This window comes from Jaculus jaculus, chromosome 4 (genome assembly GCF_020740685.1).
Source record: "Jaculus jaculus isolate mJacJac1 chromosome 4, mJacJac1.mat.Y.cur, whole genome shotgun sequence".
Classification (NCBI taxonomy): Eukaryota; Metazoa; Chordata; class Mammalia; order Rodentia; family Dipodidae; genus Jaculus; species Jaculus jaculus.
The window spans coordinates 14,808,550-14,821,599 of NC_059105.1; the positions used below are offsets into that span (position 1 = coordinate 14,808,550).

The window sequence follows — 13,050 nt, forward strand, 5'->3', positions numbered from 1 at the left end:
GAATCCACACAGAACCCTGGATCTCATTCTACTCCAGAAAAAGGTCATTGGCACGACAGCTGGTGAAATCTGAGTAAGAACCAAGAGTTGTCAATAGCCTTGTACTGATGCTAATTTGGTGGTTTTGAGAACTGTACTGTGATTATGAAAGATGTTAACAGTCATGGGAGCTGAGCCAGGTGGACAGGAGAATTCTTTGTTCCATTTGAGTAAGTTTAAAATTATTTTAAAATGAAAGTTAAACAATATGGGCTGAGGAGATGGCCCAGTGGCTAAAGGCACATGACTGCAAACCTGCTGACCAAGTTTAATTCTTCCCAGCACCCGTGTAAAGCCGGACACAAAGGAGCACTCGTGTTTGGAATTCCAAAGTGCACTATGGCTATGGAAGGTGAAGGCGGGAAAATCCGGAGGCTTACAGATAAGCTATCCTGGTAAACAATGCAGCAAAAACAACCTGAGAGACCCTGTCTCAAAAAACTGGAGTAGCCAGGTGTGGTGGCGCACGCCTTTAATCCCAGCACTCGGGAGGCAGAGGTAGGAGGATTGCCATGAGTTCAAGGCCACCCTGAGACTCCATAGTGAATTCCAGGTCAGCCTGGGCTAGAGTGAGACTCTACCTCGAAAAACAAACAAACAACAACAATAAAAAAAAAAAAATAGATGGAGTAAAGCCACGCATGGTGGCATACACCTTCAATCCCATTATTTAGGGGGCAGAAGTAGGAGGATCGCTGTGAGTTTGAGGCCACCCTGAGATTACATGGTGAATTCCAGGTCAGCCTGGGCTACAGTGAGACCCTACCTCTAAAAACCAAAAAAAAAAGAAAGAAAGAAAAAGAGAGAGAGAGAGAAAGAGTGAGAGAGAGAGAGAGAGGTAGAGGGCAAGCACCTTGAAGTTGTCCTCTAACCTACACACATGCACTACTGTGTGGCACGTTTGCACCCTCCCACACATAAAGTTAAGCCATATGAAATACAATCACCCTTCCTCTGTCCCCGGTCCTATCTGTGCCCAAGATCTGCTCTGTCCTTGATTCTTCCTCACGGGAAGAGCAGCTGCTATGGCTCTCATTACAGCCTGCCCCGAGCAAGCCATGGACTGCACAGATGGGGTTCCTTGACGTAACGGTGGAGCCCTGACTTGGGACATAAAGCAAGATAACCCAGGTCAAGTGCCTGCCAGATCCACGTGGCTGACAACTGTAGGGTCCTTTCTGGGTTCAGCCGGGCAGCTGCACAGCTAGCTGCAAGGACATGGCTGCCTGCATCTGGGAGGAAGTACGAATGTCCCTGCCCTCCGTGCAGGATGCGGACATGTGTGTTTGGATTCTGTGCCCTAACAAAGGACAAGCACTGTCTGGGAGAGAAAGAGGCTGCGGTGACCAAGGCCTGTCTCTTGGGCACATTTTATTTTATTTTAATTTTTTTAAATTTTAATTTATTTGAGAACAACAGACACAGAGAGAAAGACAGATAGAGGGAGAGAGAGAATGGGTGCGCCAGGGCTTCCAGCCTCTGCAAACGAACTCCAGATGCGTGCGCCCCCTTGTGCATCTGGCTAACGTGGGACCTGGAGAACAGAGCCTCGAACCGGGGTCCTTAGGCTTCACAGGCAAGCGCTTAACCACTAAGCCATCTCTCCAGCCCTCTTGGGCACATTTTATTTGGCAAATATTTACTTTACTTGTTGGGACAGAGTGGGAGCAGCAGAGAATAGACTAAAGAGTCCCTGCCTAGGGGAACTTGTGTTGTAGCAAAATTGGGAGTGAGGGGAACCCATACAATCATACCAGAAAGCAGGTAAATGGTAATCTACCAACTCACTCAAAGCTGGGATGGGCAGAAGGGAAGGAGCCAGGGAAGTCCTCTTCTCTCAGAGCAGGAAACCAAGAGATGGAGTGTGCCCTGTTCTGGATGGTACAGAACCAAGACCTGAGCAGGAGGGGGTGTGGCACATTCTAGGTGCTGCCAGGAGGCCTGGGGGGTGGGGAGAACTCTCAAAGAGTGCCACAGCAGGGGCCAGAGCTAGGTTGTAGGGAGTGAGGGGAGGAAGATGGGGGGGTCCAAGCAGAGAAGCCCTTGTCTGAAAGTTCACTGGTTACTGTGAGGAGGATGCTGTGAAAGTTGGCATGAATGCCCCCCATCGCAGGTGACAAGTGATTCTGGGAAAGGCAGGGCCTGGGCTAAGGCAGGTGCTGGAGGAGAAGCTTGATGTGGGGAGGACAAGGGTAGCCCTTGCTGGCCTACAGTCTGGATCCTGCGGGGGTGCTGAAGCGGGGAGGCGGGGCGGCAGGGCCTCTCTGACGACGACTTCCACATGCTGGCTGAGCTCAGTTGCTTCATGTGGCTGCACCATCAGCCCCGGCCATATCCCAGGTCCACAGTCAACTCCCTGTCTCCTGAGAAAGGTCTCCCTGACCCGTGAGCCCTCCCTCTCCCTCTCAGTTCTTCTGCCTTCCTGCCCTCGGGTGTGCTCATGACGGAGGAGCTCACTCCTGGGCCTTATGAGCTGAGCGTCCCCTTCATCCAGCTCTGCTTCCCGTTAAAACTGCAGACCACTGGCAAAAACCCAAGCTCACAGAGCACCCACGTGACAGAGTCCTGCTCCTTGTCCAAACCTGTCGTGGCTCCTGGAGTTCATGACAGAGTCCAACTCCTTATCTGACCCTCTGTAAACTCACATTGAAGCCAGTCTCTGCCTTTTCCCCTCCCATTAAGCTCAATGAAAGTCCAGTGCACCCCCAGAACTAAAGTGTGGAAACCCCCTCAGTGCCTATCAACAACAAAGGATATAAATAAGCCACATTCTGCTCAGACTGGAGAAAGCTTCTCAACCAGCAAAACAAATGATCGAGAACAAGGTTCAACATGCATAAAGCCAAAACACATATCATTAAACTGAAAACCACACTGCTGAGAAAACAACCTGCCATTTGTTAAAATGCCAATGCCTGCGGAAACTCTTCCATCTCCCAGCTCCAGACACAAGTGTGATAAAAGAACAGGGTCTGCTGAGAACAGCCAGCAGCAGCTCAGAAGCGGGGTGGGGTGGGGATGCATGCATTCTGAATTATCTCTAATATCTTATTTCCTTTAAAAATATTGTTGCAGCTGGGCATGCTGGTGCATGCCTTTAATCCCAGCACTTGGGAGACAGAGGTAGGAGGATTGTCATGAGTTCAAGGCCACCCTGAGACTACACAGTGAGTTCCAGATCAGACTGGGCTGGAGTTAAACCCTACTTCAAAAAACCAAAAATAAATAAATAAAAATATTTTGGAGGCTGGAGAGATGGCTTAGCAATTAAGGCACTTGCCTGCAAAGCCAAAGGACCTAGGTTCAATTCCCCAGGGACCCACATAAGCCAGATGCACAAGGTGGTTCATGTGCTTGGAGTTCATTTGCAATGGTTGGAGGCCCTGGCGCTCCCATTTCCAACCTCTCTTTCTCAAATAAATAAATAAAAATATTTTTAAAAATATTTTTTCTTAAACTGGGCGTGGTGGTGCATGCCTTTAATCCCAGCACTCAGGAGGCAGAGGTAGGAGGATTGCCGTGAGTTCTAGGCCAGCCTGAGACTCAATAGTGAATTCCAGGTTAGCCTGGGCTAGAGTGAGACCCTACCTCGAAAAATCAAAAAAAAAATTTTTTTTTTCTTGCAGGGCACGGTAGCACAAGTCTTTAATCCCAGCAGTCGGGAGGCAGAGGTAGGAGGATCACATGGGTTCAAGGCCACCCTGAGACTACATAGTGAATTCCAGGTCAGCCTGAGCTAGAGTGAGACCTTACCCCAAAAAACCAAAACATAAAAAATTATGTGTGTGTGTGTGTGTGTGTGTGTGTGTGTATGTGTTTTCTCAGCACTCAAGAGGCAGAGGTTGAAGGATTACTGAGAGTTTGAGGTCAGCCTGAGACTACATAGTGAATTCCAGGTTAGCCTGGGCTACAGCAAGACCCTATCTCAAAAAAAAAAAAAAAAGAAAAAAGGAGGGAAATACCATGGGATTATTTTTTTATAATCATGGAAAATGCTAATAAAAATTTTAAAAATTAAAAAATAAAATAAAATAAAAAATAAATTTAAAAAAAGAAAAAAAAGCATCATGGACTGGATAGACAGCTGTTAAAGGCACTTGCTACTGGGTATAGTGGCTCACGCCTTTAATTCCACCAGACGTAGGAGGATCACCATGAGTTTGAGGCCACCCTGAGACTACATAGTAAATTCTAGGTCAGCCTGGACTAGAGTGAAACCTTACCTTGAAAAATCCCCCCGCCCTAAAAAAGGCACTTGCTTGCAAAGTCTACCAGCTTGGGTTCAATTCCCCAGAACTCAAGTCAAGCTAGATATACAAGTGGGACATGCCTCTGGAGTTATCTGCAGTAGCAAGAGGCCATGGTGCGTCCATACTCTCTCCTTGAAATAAATAATATATGTATTTAGGGTTGAAGAGATGGCTTAGCTGTTAAATCGCTTGCCTAAAAGTCTAACGAACTGAGGTCGATTCCCCAGGATCTACAAAGTCACATGCACAAGGTGGTGCATGTGTCTGAACTTTGTTTGCAATGGCTGAAAGCCCTGGAGCACCCATTCTCTCTCTGCCTCTTTCTCTCTCTCATAAGTAAATAAATAAAACAAAAATAAATTAACATTGTTTCTTGGCCTTTTGACTAAGATCAAATGTAAAAAGCAACAGAAGCCAGGCATGGTGGCTTACACCTTTAATCCCAGCACTCGGGAAACAGAGGTAGGAGGACTGCTGTGAGTTCAAGGCTACCCTGAGACTAAATAGTGAATTCCAGATCAGCCTGGGCTACAAGGAAACCCTACCTCAAAACACCAAAACCAACCAAAAAAAAAAAAAAAAAAAAGAAAGAAAGAAAGAAAACAAAGAAAGAAAGGCCAGTTAGTGAATGATTAGGAAAAGCCAGAGAGAAGCCAGGCATGCAGGTGGCACAGTGCCCAGTCAAAAAGGGTTCTGAGGCAAAGACAGGGCTGATGGACCCAGGAAGCCCAACAGGGGTGGCTCACCCAATTTCAATGCTCTCCACCCCATTCTCTCCGTCCCTCCTCACCCACCTGCTTCCCATGCCCCTCCCCTCTATTTGCCCTCACAGATCTGGGCAGGCAGGGTGCTCTGCCAAGCAGGTCACCCAGATCCAAGGGCAATGGGTGGAGCTGTGTCACTGGGCCATGAATTCTCAACAGCGCCTGACCTGTGATCTGCAATCAGGTCTGCCAGCCAGGAACAGGGAGGAGGAAGAGACAGGAGTGTGAGGAGGGAGAAGGGGCGAAGGCTGGAGTCCACAGCCAGCCCCCCCCCCTCCGGCTTTGCTCAGCCCCAGGGGGGAGCTCATTGTATCATCTGTAGCAATTTCTTGGGTCACAGAGCTCTGAATCATGTGCCTCTCTCATGGATTATCTCAGATCATCCTCAAAACAAGGACAATGATAGAGACACACAGACATCATGAGTCTCGAAAATGGAGCTGATGACCTGATCAGAGAGGCAAGACTGAGCTCCGTCCCCCATGAGATGTAAACCAGGGTTTTAGGATGTTAATCCACTGTCCTCTCAGAATGTCTGCTGGCTTTCTAAGTTAAATATAGTTTTAAGATCAAAAACAATCAAACAGAAAACCCAACAAGGGTCTGGAGAGATGGTTTAGCAGTTAAGGTATTTGCCTGCAAAGCCAAAGGACCCTTGTTTGATTCCCCAGGACCCACATAAGCCAGATGCACAAGGGGGCACATGTGTCTGGAGTTCGTTTGCAGTGGCTGAAGGCCCTGGCATGCGCATTCTCCCTCTCTCCCTCTTTGCCTTTCTTTCTCTCTATGTGTCTCTCAAATAAATAAAAATAATTTTTTTTAAAAACCAACAAAATAACAAAACAAGCCCAAGGCTGGCACCATGTTCCACTTACAGATGAGCAAATGGAGGCCAGAGCGTGAAGGGCCTTGCACACAGCATCAATAGGGCAGTGGAATGGGAAAGGTATTCATCCCCCACAGCCTAACCTGGAGCCCACACAACCACTAAAATCCTTCCTCAACCCCAAACTGGAGGTTAGGTAAGTGGGTTTGAGCTATTTGGGGGCTATCCCAATTCATCTTAGGGCATTTGCTGAGGAGAAAGAAAAATGATATGTAAAGGTGGCTACAGACTCCAGCATGCCAACCAGGATCTGGCCTCTGAGACCCTGGAGTCTGGAAACCACCCTGTATCCTCGCCCTGGAGTCATGCATCTTGCAGACTATTGCAGAAGGGCAGAGAGCGCTGGCCCAGTGACTCTTGAAAGCTCCTCTCAAATCTAGGCACTTTGTTTGTTTGTTTTGAGGCAGCATCTCACTCTAGCCCAGGCTGACCTGGAACTCACTCTGTAGACCAGGCTGGCTTTGGACTCAGGGTAATCCTCCTGGCTGCCTCCTGAGTGCTGGTTTAGGCTCAGTGACTTTTGCTGTGGAGTACTGGTGGGTCTCCCATCAGGAGCCTGAGGGAGAAGAGAATTTAGAAAAGGGAGGGACCTGGAGGGGGAAATGTGAAGGCGAAGGAGGCTGTGTCTGATGGCTAGCCCCACTCCACCTGGCTGGGGTGCCCCTGCCCCATGTAGCTCACTTTCTCTCTCTTTCTCTCTCTCTCTCTTTTCCAGGTAGGGTCTCACTCTAGCTCAAGCTGACCTGGAATTCACTCTGTAGTTTCAGGGTGGCCTCGAACTCACAGTGATTCTCCTACCTCTGCCTCCCAAGTGCTGGGATTAAAGGTGTGCGCCACCACGCCCGCTATTAAGCTACGCCCCAGCTCTTGGTCCCTGGTTGGTTTCTGCACTAGTATCAAATACACAGCCTACTTTCTTCTGTTGCTAGGTGCAAGAGGCAGGAACTTAGTCCCACCTGTTTTCCTTTCTGTTCAAGCATTCTACAAATTCATCTGAGGACTGGAGAGACAGCAACGGGTAAAGAAGCTTGCTTTCAAACCCTGAAGGCCTGGGTTGGATTCCCCCACACCCATATAAAGCCAGATACATGAAGTGCTCCATGTGTCTGGAATTCGTTTGCAGTAGCAAGAGGCCTTAGAAACCCATTCTCTCTTTCTCTCCTTTCAAATAAGTGAATAAAACTATTTTTAAGGGCAGTGGGCATGGTGGCACATACCTTTAATCTCAGCATTCGGGAGGCTGAGGTAGGAGGATCATTATGAGTTCAAGGCCACCCTGAGACTACATACTGAATTCCAGATCAACCTGAGCTAGAGTGAGGCCCTGCCTCAAACCTCCCTAAGAGCTGGAGAGCTCAGGGTTCGGGAATGCTAGCTTGCAAAGTCTGTTGGCCTGGATTCAAGCCAGATGCACAATGCAGCACATACATTTGGTGTTCATTTGCAGTGGCAGGAGGCCCTGGTTGTGCCCAAACCCACTTTCTTTCTGTCTGCCTTTTTTTGTCTCCATCTTTCTCAATAAATAAATATATATTTTTTAAAAGTTCATCTGGGTTGGAGAGATAGCTTACCTGTTAAGGCACTTGCTTGCAAAGCCAAAGGACCCAGGTTGGATTCCCCAGGACCCACGTAAAACAGATGTACAGTGTGGCACTTGCATCTAGAGTTCATTTGCAGGGCTAGAGGCTCTGGTGTGCCCATTCTCCCCCTACCCTCCCCCTACCCTCCCATCTTCTCCCTCTCTCTCTCTCAAATAAATAAATAAATAAATATTTTTTTTTAAAAAGTTGGGGGCTGGAGAGATGGCTTAGTGGTTAAGCACTTGCCTGTGAAGCCTAAGGACCCCGGTTCGAGGCTCAATTCCCCAGGACGCATGTTAGTCAGATGCACAAGGGGGCGCAAGCGTCTGGAGTTCCTTTGCAGTGGCTGGAGGCCCTGGCACACCCATTCTCTTTCTTTCTCTGACTCTCTCTGTCTGTAGCTCTCAAATAAATAAATAAAATAAACAAAAAAAAATTTTTTAAAGTTGGGCTGGAGGATTGGCTTAGCAGTTAAGGCATTTGCCTGCAAAGCCAAAGGACCCAAGCTCGATTCCCCAGGAACCACGTTAGCCAGATTTACAAGGGGCCACACACATCTGGAGTTTGTTTGGAGTGGCTTCTCTCTCAATCTCTCTCTCTTCCTCTTTCTCTGTCAAATAAATAAAAAATAAAATATTTGTAAAAAAAAAAAAAAAAAAAGTTCATCTGAGCCAGGTGTGGTGGCACACGCCTTTAATCCCAGCACTTGGGAGGCAGAGGTAGGAGGATCATGAGTTCAAGGCCACCCTGAGACTACATAGTGGATTCTAGGTCAGCCTGGGCTAGAGTGAGATCCTACCTCAAAAAAAAAAAAAAAGTTCATCTGACTAAAGCAGGGGTGGAGGACACACGACCTGAAAGCAGATCTACACACACACAAAAGTTCATCTGACATTGACAGCTAAGGACCAGGTGTGGCATAGTTTCTCTGGTATCTGAGGCCCAGCCTACAGGCCACATGAGACCCCATGGGGACAGCAGAGCCCACCACCCTCCCAGGCCCTCTTCTGTCTTAGTGGAAAAAAGACAAAGCAGCTCTTCTGCCCCTTCCCCAGTCCCTCAGGTGGCCCTGGAAGGAGCTGGAGGGCTATCTAGTGTGCCTCAGGTTGCTCTCTGCCATGGCCCTCCAGACATGGTCAGCCAGCAGGGATCTGGGACAGAGCTTCTCAAAGCACTACATCAGACGGATCCATCTGGTGACGTGTGCAGTAACAAGAAGATTCTGAGGTCCTCCTGTGGCGCAAGAGATGAACCCGGTGCTCAGTGCATGCGGGGCAAGTGCTCTGCCGCTAAGCTATACCTCCAGTCCAGGATTTGGACTCAGCGGTTCTGGGACACCGAAGGAATTTACCTGCCCTCACCTCACCAGAAAGAAAATAGTGTTTCGTAATTGGTCCCCTGGGACCCAGGTGGGAAACAGAAAAAAAAAAAAAAAAAATCACTTTGCAACTTGGGGCTGGTGGAAACAGTGGCCTGGGCTGGGCTGTAGCTGTCCTAAGACACTCCCTGTGGGTCAGGGCTGTGGTCAAGAGCACCAGGCCCCCAGAATGGGCTCACAGGACACCTCCCACTGAGCCAGGGCATAGCTTCTCTGCTATCTGAGGCCCATCCTCCAGTCCCTATGGGCAGCCAAGGGGACAGCTGACCCACTCTCCTCCCAGGCCTCTTTGGACACAGCATGAAACATACAATGCAATCCTTCTTCTCCTTCCCCTCCTCCCTTCCGCAGCCCTGAAGGAAGCTGGAGAGCTATCAAGTGTCTGCCTCAGCTGGGCCCAGGGTCCTCCCTCAGGCCAGCCTTGAGGCACAGATTCAAAAAGGGGATTCTGGGCTGGAGAGATGCCTTAGTGGTTAGGGCACTTGCCTGCAAAGCCAAAGGACCCAGGTTCAATTTCCCAGGACCCCTGTAAGCCAGATGCAGTTTGTTTGTAGTGGCTAAATGCCCTGGCGTGCCCATTCTCTTTCCCTCTCCCCCCTTTGCCTGCTTCTCCCCCCCTCAAATAAATAAAAATATTTTTATGCTGTTTTTTTTTTAATTTTTATTTTTATTAACATTTTCCATGATTATAAAATATATCCCATGGTAATTCCCTCCCTCCCCACCCCCACACTTTCCCATTAGAAATTCCATTCTCCATCATATTACCTCCCCATTACATTCATTGTAATTACATATGTACAATATCAACCTATTAAGTATCCTCCTCCCTTCCTTTCTCTATCCTTTATGTCTGCTTTTTAACTTACTGGCCTCTGCTACTAAGTATTTTCATTCTCACGCAGAAGCCCAATCATCTGTAGCTAGGATCCACATATGAGAGAGAACATGTGGCACTTGGCTTTCTGGGCCTGGGTTACCTCACTTAGTATAATACTTTCCAGGTCCATCCATTTTTCTGCAAATTTCATAACTTCATTTTTCTTTACTGCTGAGTAGAACTCCATTGTATAGATGTACCACATCCTCATTATCCACTCATCTGTTGAGGGACATCTAGGCTGGTTCCATTTCCCAGCTATTATAAATTGAGCAGCAATAAACATGGTTGAGCACGTACTTCTAAGGAAATGAGATGAGTCCTTTGGATATATGCCTAGGAGTGCTATAGCTGGGTCATATGGTAGATCAATCTCTAGCTGTTTTAGGAACCTCCACACTGTTTTCCACAATGGCTGGACCAGATTGCATTCCCACCAGCAGTGCAGAAGGGTTCCTTTTTTTCCACATCCCCGCCAACATTTATGATCATGTGTTTTCATGATGGTGGCCAATCTGACAGGAGTGAGATGGAATCTCAATGTAGTTTTAATCTGCATTTCCCTGATGACTAGTGACGTAGAACATTTTTTTAGATGCTTATATGCCATTCGTATTTCTTCCTTTGAGAACTCTCTATTTAGCTCCATAGCCCATTTTTTGATTGGCTTGTTTGATTCCTTATTATTTAACTTTTTGAGTTCTTTGTATATCCTAGATATTAATCCTCTATCAGATATATAGCTGGCGAAGATTTTTTCCCATTCTGTAGGTTGCCTCTTTGCTTTTTTCACTGTGTCCTTTGCGGTGCAAAATCTTTGTAATTTCATTAGGTCCCAGTGCTTAATCTGTGGTTTTATTGCCTGAGCAACTAGGGTTGTATTCAGAAAGTCCTTGCCAAGACCAATATGTTGAAGGGTTTCCCCTACTTTTTCCTCTAGCAGTTTCAGAGTTTCCGGTCTGATGTTAACGTCTTTAATCCATTTGGACTTAATTCTTGTGCATGGCGAGAGAGAAGAATCTATTTTCATCTACAGATATATATCCAGTTTTCAAAACACCATTTGCTAAAGAGGCTGTCTCTTCTCCAATGAGTATTTTTGGCATTTTTATCGAATATCAGGTGGCTATAGCTACTTGGGCTTACATCTGGGTCCTCTATTCTGTTCCACTGATCTACATGTCTGTTTTTGTGCCAGTACCATGCTGTTTTTGTTACTATGGCTCTGTAGTATAGGTTAAAATCAGGTATGGTGATACCACCAGCCTCTTTTTTGTTGCTCAGTATTATTTTAGATAATCGAGGTTTTTTTGTGATTCCAAATGAATTTTTGGATTGTTTTTTCTATTTCCATGAAGAAAGCCTTTGGAATTTTGATAAGGAGATTCTGCTTCCAGAGAGTATAGGGACAGATCCTACAACCAGGGTCACCCTCCTTAACCTTCTCTCCACCTCAGGCTCTCACTCTCCTGTCGGTGCGGTGTGGGGTGTGCATAAGCGCCCCTGGAGCCCAGAGGAGAACGCTAGGTGTCCTTTCTCTAGTGCTCATCTGTGCATTTCCTTAACAAATACAGTCTCTCACGGGGATCTGTGGCTGGTTTTTGTGAGCCCCAGTGATTCTCTGGTCTCTGCTCCCCACAAGACTGGGGTTACCGAGGTTCTTGGCCAAGTCCCAGCTATACATGTGTCCTGCTCTCAGCCCTTGTACACAAGGCATCAAGAGGGCAGCACTTTCCCGTGTGCACTCTTTGCTTCATCCCTATTTCCCTTTTGACCTTTGGCCTTCTCAGTGGTACCTGAGAGGGTTTGGCAGAACAGGGCCCCAGGTGAGCTCTGGAAGTGATGCCCAGGCACGTTAGCAGCTCTAGGAAGCCCTCACCCACTATGGCCTTTTCAGCTGTCTTTTTTGTTTTTTCTTTCGAGGTAGGGTCTCTCTCCAGCCCAGGCTGACCTGAAATTCACTATGTAGTCTCAGGCTGGCCTTGAACTCACAGTAAATCTTCTACCTCTACCTCCAGAGCGCTGGGATTAAAGGTGTGAGTCACCGTGCCAAGTTTTTTTTTTTTTTTTTTTAATTTTCCCTGTTCAGCTGCCCTATTGGCTTATTTCCTCAGTTTTAAGAAAATACATAAGGGCTGGAGAGATGGCTTAGTGGTTAAGGTGCTTGCCTGCAAAGACAAAGGACCCAGGTTTGAATCCCCAGGACCCACATAAGCCAGATGCACATGGTGGCACATGCATCTGGAGTTCATTTGTGCACCCATTCTTTCTGTCTCTCTCTCTCTCTGCCTCTTTCTCTCTCTCTCAAATAAATAAAATAAAAAAATAATAATAAAGGTGTGAGCCGGGCATGGTGGTGCATGCCTTTAATCCCAGCACTCGGGAGGCAGAGGTAGGAGGATCACCATGAGTTTGAGGCCACCCTGAGACTACATAGTGAAGTCTAGGTCAGTCTGGGCTAGAGTGAGACCCTACCTCAAACAACAACAATAATAATAAAAATAAAGGTGTGAGCCACCACGCCCTATTAAATAAAAGATGTGCACTGTCATGCCTTGCTCTGGCCATCTTAAAAAGTAAATAAATATATGTAAGTACAATGATTGAGATGGGGAGGTAATATGATGGAGAATGGAATTTCAAAGGGAAAAGTGTGGGGAGGGGAAGGGAGGGAATTACTATGGGATATTTTTTTATAATCATGGGAAATGCTAATAAAAATTTTAAAAAAATCATCTTAAAAGATTAACTGTGACAATTTTCCATATATCATTTTCTCAAACATCATTTATATTTTTAGTCATAAAAATAATTTGGCCAAAACTCAAATCTCAAAGTAAACTAACTTCTGCACAAATGGTGACATCTCAGATGTGAGAAAATATCTTTCATGTATATTGAAATATGAAATAAAATATCAAATTGCAATTTAAAATTTAAAAAAAGTAAATAAATATGGGCTGGAGAGATGGCTTAGGGGTTAAGCACTTGCCTGTGAAGCATAAGGACCCTGGTTCGAGGCTCGATTCCCCAGGACCCACGTTAGCCAGATGCACAAGGGGGTGCACGCGTCTGAGTTCGTTTGCAGTGGCTGGAGGCCCTGGCATGCCCATTCTCTCTTTCTCTCTGTCTGTCGCTCTCAAATAAATAAGTAAATAAATAAAAAATGAAGGAGAAGAAAGTACCTAACAAGCAGCAGCTCTCTGTTGCTAAAGGCCTCATGTACTCCCTGTTCCCACAGATCCCTGTGACTTGATAGTCCTCCACCCCCCA

At 46.7% G+C, this 13,050-nt stretch overlaps 1 protein-coding gene across 3 annotated transcripts in view; it reads right to left on the bottom strand.

The window, feature by feature from the left end:
* The window catches only part of Pnkd (PNKD metallo-beta-lactamase domain containing), a 92,528-nt gene that overhangs the window by 8,809 nt on the left and 70,669 nt on the right, over positions 1-13,050 (bottom strand). The window lies entirely within an intron of this gene.